At 32.5% G+C, this 8,096-nt stretch overlaps 1 long non-coding RNA gene across 2 annotated transcripts; it reads left to right on the top strand.

Annotated features, from left to right (window-relative positions):
• The first annotated feature begins 4,965 nt into the window (after window positions 1-4,965).
• LOC120086803 lies at window positions 4,966-6,503 on the top strand. 2 transcript variants are annotated; one of them, XR_005484332.1, is made up of 4 exons: window positions 4,966-5,157; window positions 5,737-5,949; window positions 6,075-6,128; window positions 6,279-6,503. It is a non-coding gene; the product is annotated as an uncharacterized LOC120086803 (long non-coding RNA). The 2 variants fall into 2 exon arrangements; XR_005484331.1 differs by having other exon boundaries at window positions 4,966-5,949.
• Window positions 6,504-8,096: the final 1,593 nt, after the last annotated feature.

Genomic DNA, 8,096 nt, shown 5'->3' on the forward strand with positions numbered 1-8,096 from the left:
TTATGAAATATTTTAGTAATTTTCCTTGGAGAAATTGAATGTTTCTCATGGTGATAAAAGCATCATACTCAGCATAAATAAACATCGTTACATTTTAATGCATAAAAATGCATTTAATTAAAGCTGAACATGTTTTCAAAAATGACTTTTGAAAAAAAAAAAACATGCCGTATCACTAACTATTCATACACTATGAAATATTTAGTAATAAAACTTGGAGAAATGGAATTTCTCTTATAGTGATAAAAGCATCATATTCATCAAAATTAAAGAACATTTTAATGTCTCCCACTACCTTAAATGAGATGAGCATCCTATTGCCAATTAGTAAAACTATTCCACTTAAATAAGTATTCGCCAAGATTTATAATCTAATTGTAATGAAGAAAATTCCAATAGTGAATCATTATTCAGCTGTTAAGATGTGAATCTATATTCTCCACCATGAACTTAATAAATTAGATTTGCTTATTCTCATTTTTCTTCTTTTTGAGACATTTCCAAAATCCCTCAACAAGTGACTGTTGGGTTGACGCCCTAAATCTCGTAGGGTTCTATAGTTTGTAATTGTATTTACAAACATTTTATTTATGTAATAAAATATGTGATGTTTTATTTCAAAATTAGTTGCATTAACCACAAACCAATAAACTAACATCCAAGGTTATCTTGTAGTTTAAACATATATGTAGTGACATACAGGTGGATCATGTTTAAGTGATAACCTAAATGGTCTGTAGTAGATGGATAAGGCTGAATATCTTATCCTTGTGACACTATGAGTATGACCCACTTTAATATTATAAAGTACTACAAATGATCTAATTCTGTTCATTCATGTGGAGACATGTGAGAGGGGATATTCTATACAAAGGATTTTGTATAAGACCGGACCACGAAATGTTTAGTCTCATTATATAACGCCATTCATAATGGAGACTTACATTTTACCGGGATGACCATAGGTAACATGACCTGAATCCTGAGTGAGTTGTGAACTCTTGCCTATGAGAGCGATCCTTTGATTTGTATGGGTGAGAGTGGTCAGATCGCCGACTCAACAAGCCTACCATTTTGGGAATTCGTCTGATTGGGGAGCTGGAAACACATCTACATAAGAAAGAGTGAAAGAAGAAATTCACTCTTTCTCTATTGTCGGGGCAAGTAGATAAATTGCCCCCTTAAAGGTTGATATCAGGGCTTGAACAATGTGGCATCAAACCCTCTCTTGGTATGAGAGGGGTTTGATCATAGTTGGACTATGATTTATTGTTCATTAGAGTAATCAGTGGTACGTAAGAAGTTAGATGTAACTATAAGAGTAAAACGGTAATTTTGGCTCAACTGTACTTACTAGAAATTTGTGTAAGGTCATCGTACTGTTGATTGGTTATATCCAATGGACACAGAAATATATATGTAGTGCAAAGAGTGCACCTGTTGGTCTTTACTAGAGTGCCCGATAGTTAATAAATGATCAATAATTTAATTAAAGAGTTTAATTAATTATTCACGTACCGTTGGAGCTTCAAGCTACAGATCCATGAGGTCCCCTCAGTAGCTCAATGGGATTAAATGAGAATAAGTTTTTGGACTAATTTGAATTATTCAAATTAATTGAGAGAATTAATTATATATGATATAATTAATTAAATTTTAATTATATGTGATATAATTACTATAATGTATTTGATAAATTATAATATTAACTATTTATGAGAGGAAATTAATATTTGAATATGATTCAAATATTAAATATATGAATTGGATTTATATAATTAAATTTAATGTAAATGTGATTTATATTAAAAGCCATTGTTGAGAGAAAATTGAAACTATAGGCTATATTATATAAAAATTATAGGTTATATGTTATATGTAATATAAATATAACATATTGTTATGTACATATGTATTATAAATTAGTTATTATACATATATACTATATTAATTAATTTAAATTTAAATTATTATTTTTTTAAAAAATTAATTATTTTTGTTTTGAATGATTAGGAGGGAATTAACTTCCTTTCCCAATTTTCTCTCCACCCATATTATGTGAGTGGTTGATAGAGGGAGTGGTGAATTAATTTTATTCTTCTTCTTCTTCTTGCAAAAAGAGAGAGAAGTGAGACTACACACAGAATAATTATGTGAAAACAAAATTCTAATTCTCATTCATCTCTTCCTCTCAATTTTCTCCCTTCCCTCACCAAAATCACCAAAGCACCATACCTCCTGGATTCTCGCCAGAAAATACCGAGGTTTCATTCTTGATTGTATCCGGTTGGAGATTGGGATTTCTTTTTGAAGAACGTTCTTCAAAGGTAAGGGTTTTCTAAACCCAATTTATTTTTTGCATTTTCTGTTTAAGCATGTTGTATTGTTTTGAATTAAATGCATGATTTATGTATATTCTTATGTAAAATTTTATTTTGTAAGATTTGATGGGACGATCCGACTTCCGCTCAAGGACCCTTCATTGGGATCCTTCACTGACATCCCAAACTAATTAGAAAACTTTTTCCTTATTAGTTCTAATCATTATAATTTTCTTGGAACCCCGATGATACTTAACTTTGTAGGTCGTTTAACTTTCCATGACTCTAATATACAATATGTTTTGTCATGTTTTTATCTAAACACATCATATGTTATGTAGACAATTACAATAGACTACCATTGTAAATTTTATTCATGAACACTTCATGAAATGGCAACAATTCTTTTGAAAACATTTCCCAAATTAAAAGACAAAATTACATTGCTATTATGTGTTGATGAAATTTTCAATGTAATATATTCATCAAAACCTTTGACTTATATCAGTAATTAAAACTATTAGAGAAAAAGACATAACTTTGGATTGTATATAAAAAATGTTAATAAGCTATATGCAATCTATTATCCATTCTAATTAAGTAATGAAATTTAAAGAGAAACCCATGAATTTGAATATGAATCCCATTCATATAAATGTAAAATTTCTATTGCTATGATACTCCAGTGATTCAGAATAAAAGCCATCATAGGGCAGTCAGTTATTCGTTCACTGGATTGAGGCAATCTCAACCAAATGTTATACCAGAATAACTCTTTATTCCTATAACATCTAGTTACATATTTTGGTTAAGAAACCATTAACTTACTTAACAATTTCTTTTAAGTGTAATCCTTCATTTTAAATTCTAGAGTTTCGCACCAATCAACAAACCGTAGAGAAAAATCGATTGGGAAAAAAAACTAAAGCAATCCTATCTATTTTTTAAGTTTGGGTAAAATTTCATGAAACACCATCCATAAGGGGACACAAGAAAAAGTGTTTCCAGGTCGAGCATGAAAGTTTACTGCAAACCAATGAAGGAGACCGTGGGATGCGTCACTACAAGAAAAACCACCTTTGTTGACATTTGCAATTTTAAATACTTGACGTTTTTATGAAAAAAGATCAAGAAATAAGTGATTTTAAAGAAAAAAAATCAAAAATTGTTTTTAAGAAGCGGAGGTTGTGCATTTTTCCTGAAAAATATAGTACTTGACATTTTAAAAATGTCAAGTTTAATTAATAGTTTCTTGACGTTTTAAAAACGTCAATAATATTAGAATATACAGGAGAGTGTTGCAATGCTATGGATCTTGACTGAAAAATGAAAAACATGCGCGTCTCACGCAAACAGCGTTGGAATGCTCTCAATAGTGTTGCAACACTACGGGTATCTCTCCTTATCTTCATTTTCTGAGTGTTCAGAGCTCACTCCCCACCACTCAAATGGTTCTGACCATAACCAATGATGGTGCCACGAGAAACTACAGTACTATAATTGACTTGTTCAATCATATCATATATAATCAAACTCCCTCTTGTCAATTTGAACACATCAAACTGGCCCAAAAACTGATTCTAAACTTGAATCCATTGAGCTACCAAGGGGACCTTATGGACCTATGGTTCGAAACTCAACGGTACGTGAATAGCTGACTAAACTCTTTAGTCACGACCACCATCCGTTAACTGCCTGACATTCTACTAAAGACCGACAGCTATACTCTTCTCACCATAGATATATTTCTGTGTTTATCGGATATAACCAATCAATAGTACGATAACCCTTCACAAATGTTCGTAAGTACAACTGGACCAATTTACCATTTTGCTGCTGTAGTTACATCTAACTCTTTAAGTACCATTGATCCCTCTAATGAACAATATAACATAGTCCTACTATGTGTGGACATCTCTCGGGCCATGAGAAGGTGTGTGGGAGCAATCTATCTACTTACCCTTGCTTCGGGGAAGGAGTGAATTCCATCTTGTGTAGCTGAGTTCCCAACTCCTAAATCAGACGAATTCCCAAAGTGGTGGGTTTGAGTTGGCAATCTGGCCACTTGCACCCATGCAAATCAAAGGACCACCCTCAAAGGCAGGAGTTCCCAACTCACTCAGGATTGATGTCATGTTACCTATGGTCATCTTAGTGAAGTGAAGTCTCTGTCATGAACGGCGTTATATAACGAGACTATAACACTTCATGGTCCGGTCTTATACAAACTTCTTTGTATAAGACACCCCCGCTTGCGTGTCTCCACATGAATGATCAGGATCAAACCATCTGTAGCAAGTCACAACACTTGTAACTATTCTACAAAGCGGGTCACATCCATAGTATTACCATGATAAGGTTTCTCTCAATATCCATATACTACAGACCATTTTGGTTATCAAAGACATGATCTACCTGTATGTCTCTATATACATGCTTAAGTTACAAACGACAACCAGGAATCTTAGTTTATTGGTTTGTGGTAAAGTAAATAAAACATCAAATGTTCATAGACGAAAGTGAAGAAAAATATCATATATTAATATATCACAAGAGTTTGAAGTGAAGAAAAATATCATATATTAATATATCACAAGAGTTTGTTTAAAATTGTGTTTACAAACTACAAGACCTAATGAGAGTTTAGGGCATCATCTCTAACAAGGGCTAGCCCTACCTTTCTGTATTGCTCATTATATCTACACCACTGATCTTATCTCCAATCCTTCTCGCACTCTCTTCTTGATTTTGGCACTTCTCTCAATTCCCCTATGCTTTCTCTTTTCAAATCTACTCCTCGCATTTTGAATCATCTTTCTTCTTTCTCCCTCTTCAGGTCGTTGAATGTTTGATTGTGATTTTTCTTTACAATTGATATCGTTTGGACCAACAACAATGCTCAGTATACTTGACTCTCTTAGATTATTTCATTTTAGTCTGTTTGTTCATGATAAAATGTATTGAGTGTTTTGAAACCAGATAACGAATTACTAATTACTCTTTAGGCCGTTGAATGTCCTTATTCTTTCTAACTTTACCTAATTACTGATTTAGATCTTGGGTCTGGAGGCTCCTAATTAATATTACTATTGTTGTTTTCTTAAATCGATTGTTTTTATGTGGAAATAATTCGTGTTATTTGAAGAGAAGGGAAGGGAAGAGAAGAGAATAGAAATAAGCTTATTTTCCAGCGAGCTTATCTTAGGGCACTCTACTTTTCTACTGTTATCATCCTTTTTAATGGATTTACAAAGTTGTCAATGTTGGTGGCCAAATTTCCTGTAATTTACAAGCATAGGGATTTGCACTTTTAGAATGTCATAACTTTGTTTATGATATGCTTATTCTGATAGAATTTCAATCTCAAAGTTCTTAATTGTTTCTGATTAATATAGAATGTTTAATCTGTTTTTAGCTGATCTTGGTGGATGGACCCGGATTGTTGTGGAGAAACCTTTTGGCAAGGACTTGGCATTTGCGGAGAAGTTAAGTTCCCAGATTGGAGAATTTTTTTAAGTTGTGTACTAATGCTTGTTTTTTCTTTTGCCCCTGCATTTTGTTCCTTATAGATCGTGTTCAAGGAGGACTTTGGTACTGAGGGGCGTGGTGGATATTTTGATGAAAATGGGTATGATCTTTGTCCTTTGATTTACTCTACTAGGCATCTGAAAATTTTATGTGTGAAGCTAAATCTCTAAATATTTTGATATTTTATGAGGTTGAATATATGAAAATTTGGGGCATGTTTGATAGTGATTTAGGAAGGACTGTTCAAACTACTGACTTTTCCAAACTACTGTTATTCAGGTATATATATATATCCTTTTTGTTATTCAATTTTATTATATTTTTTTTCAAGTTTATATATAAAGTAAACACCCCTGCCTTCATATAGGAGCATCAGTTTCTTCCAAAATTTTAAGGTACTTGCAATGGTATATTATTTCATTGATGTAGGTGCTCAAAGTGACGAGTTCAAGGTGGGCTACGTTATTCTTGTGGAGGCAGGAGCATAGTGAACGAGATTTGGCTAGGATTACTCCATACGAGATTAATATAGGTGTAATCTTTTTAGAGGGGATGGAGGTTGTTGATTGTACATTACTTTATGAGGTTGTAATATTGACAATGTTAAAGATGTGAAATGTTTAAAAAGAGATATTGGTGGAAATTTGGTTTATATATAAGATAGAAAATGTGTGTATTATTTATTTGATTGATGAATGTATGTCATATATATACCAAATGTGATTGTTGGATCAAAATACAGGAGCAATTATAGGTAAAACATCAACATTACTGATTTTTCTAAAAAAAATCACAAGCAAATTTTTTGACATTTTTTCCTTGTCAAGATTATAGATATTCTTGACATTTTTAACAGGTCAAGAACTCTCATATTCTTGACATTTCTAACATGTCAAGTAGGATATATCTTGATGTTTTTTCATTGTCAAGTTAAAAATTTTCTTGACTTTTTTTCTTGTCAAGAACGTTCATATTCTTGACACTTCAAACATGTCAAGTGTCAGTATTTCTTGACATTTTTTAAAATGTCAAATGTCACTTTTCTTGATGTTTTTAAAATGTCAAGAAAATCGACATTATTGACACTGGCTTCCTTGACGTTTTTTAAAACGTTAAGAAAAGTGATACTTGACATTTAAAGAACGTCAAGAAACACTGTTTTTGTAGTAGTGCGTTGACACACTTCCCTCGCTCACTTACTCAAAACACTCTCTCCATTCATCTTGGTATTGACCTATACAAACATTATCCATAAGGGGACACAAGAAAAGATGTCTCGAGGCCGAACATAGATCTCACAGTGTGAACTATTTAGGGAGAAACATGAAAAGAAAATTGGAGTATAATATACATCATTTTTTTCTCACTGAGTATTTTACAAAAGAGGATTCATTACTTAGGTAAATTAGAGCAATAAATTTATTTAAATGAATTGTTAACTTGGCCCAATATAACAATTATATTGGATAATTTAACAACGTTGATTTATGTTCATTAAATATTTTAATAAACATTAATCACTTATTGCATGCTTATAACAAATTTATCTAATTTCACCTTCCAAGTCAGTTTCTATGTAGGGGTGTTTCGTTTCCATCAGCTTAAATAACCTAGCCTAGATAGATCCGACCTTAGACAAAGGTCCCTTATAGTACTACAATTTCAATCTTTTATTTGAACCAATTTAATCCTATTAAATTGAATTAAAATATTAAACCTATTTCTAACTGCAGAAAGGCTCAAACCCACAATCTGGAGGTTGCCTAATGCACACACTGACCATCGGAGCGTTGCAACACTTAATGTTAGCATTGCGACATTGGCTGTTGCCGCAACACGTTGCAATGTTGTGACTAGAGCGCTGCGACGTTGTAAGTTAGAAAGTCTGCTTTGCTTTGCCCGTTCATATGATTTGATCCGTTCTTGCTACAAAAAATCACTGAATTGAAGCCGGAACTCCATCACGAACGAAATGAACAACTACAGACTCGATTACATGAATTTAAATGCCCAAACAACCAGGTAAATACAACTTCAAACACTTTAAAGTTGTAATCTAACACCAATTTTGAAACCATCCAATATGAAAAGACTCGTACGTTCAAAATGTAGGAACTCTTATCAAAGAGAACCCATGAGCGGAAGCACAATCGATCCAAATCCATTGTGGTAGGATTAAACACATTCACAAACATCCAGAATAGTTATGCATAATCTAACAAATTACATCATGCTTTAATAATTAAC

Source organism: Benincasa hispida, chromosome 9 (genome assembly GCF_009727055.1).
Source record: "Benincasa hispida cultivar B227 chromosome 9, ASM972705v1, whole genome shotgun sequence".
Taxonomy (NCBI): Eukaryota; Viridiplantae; Streptophyta; class Magnoliopsida; order Cucurbitales; family Cucurbitaceae; genus Benincasa; species Benincasa hispida.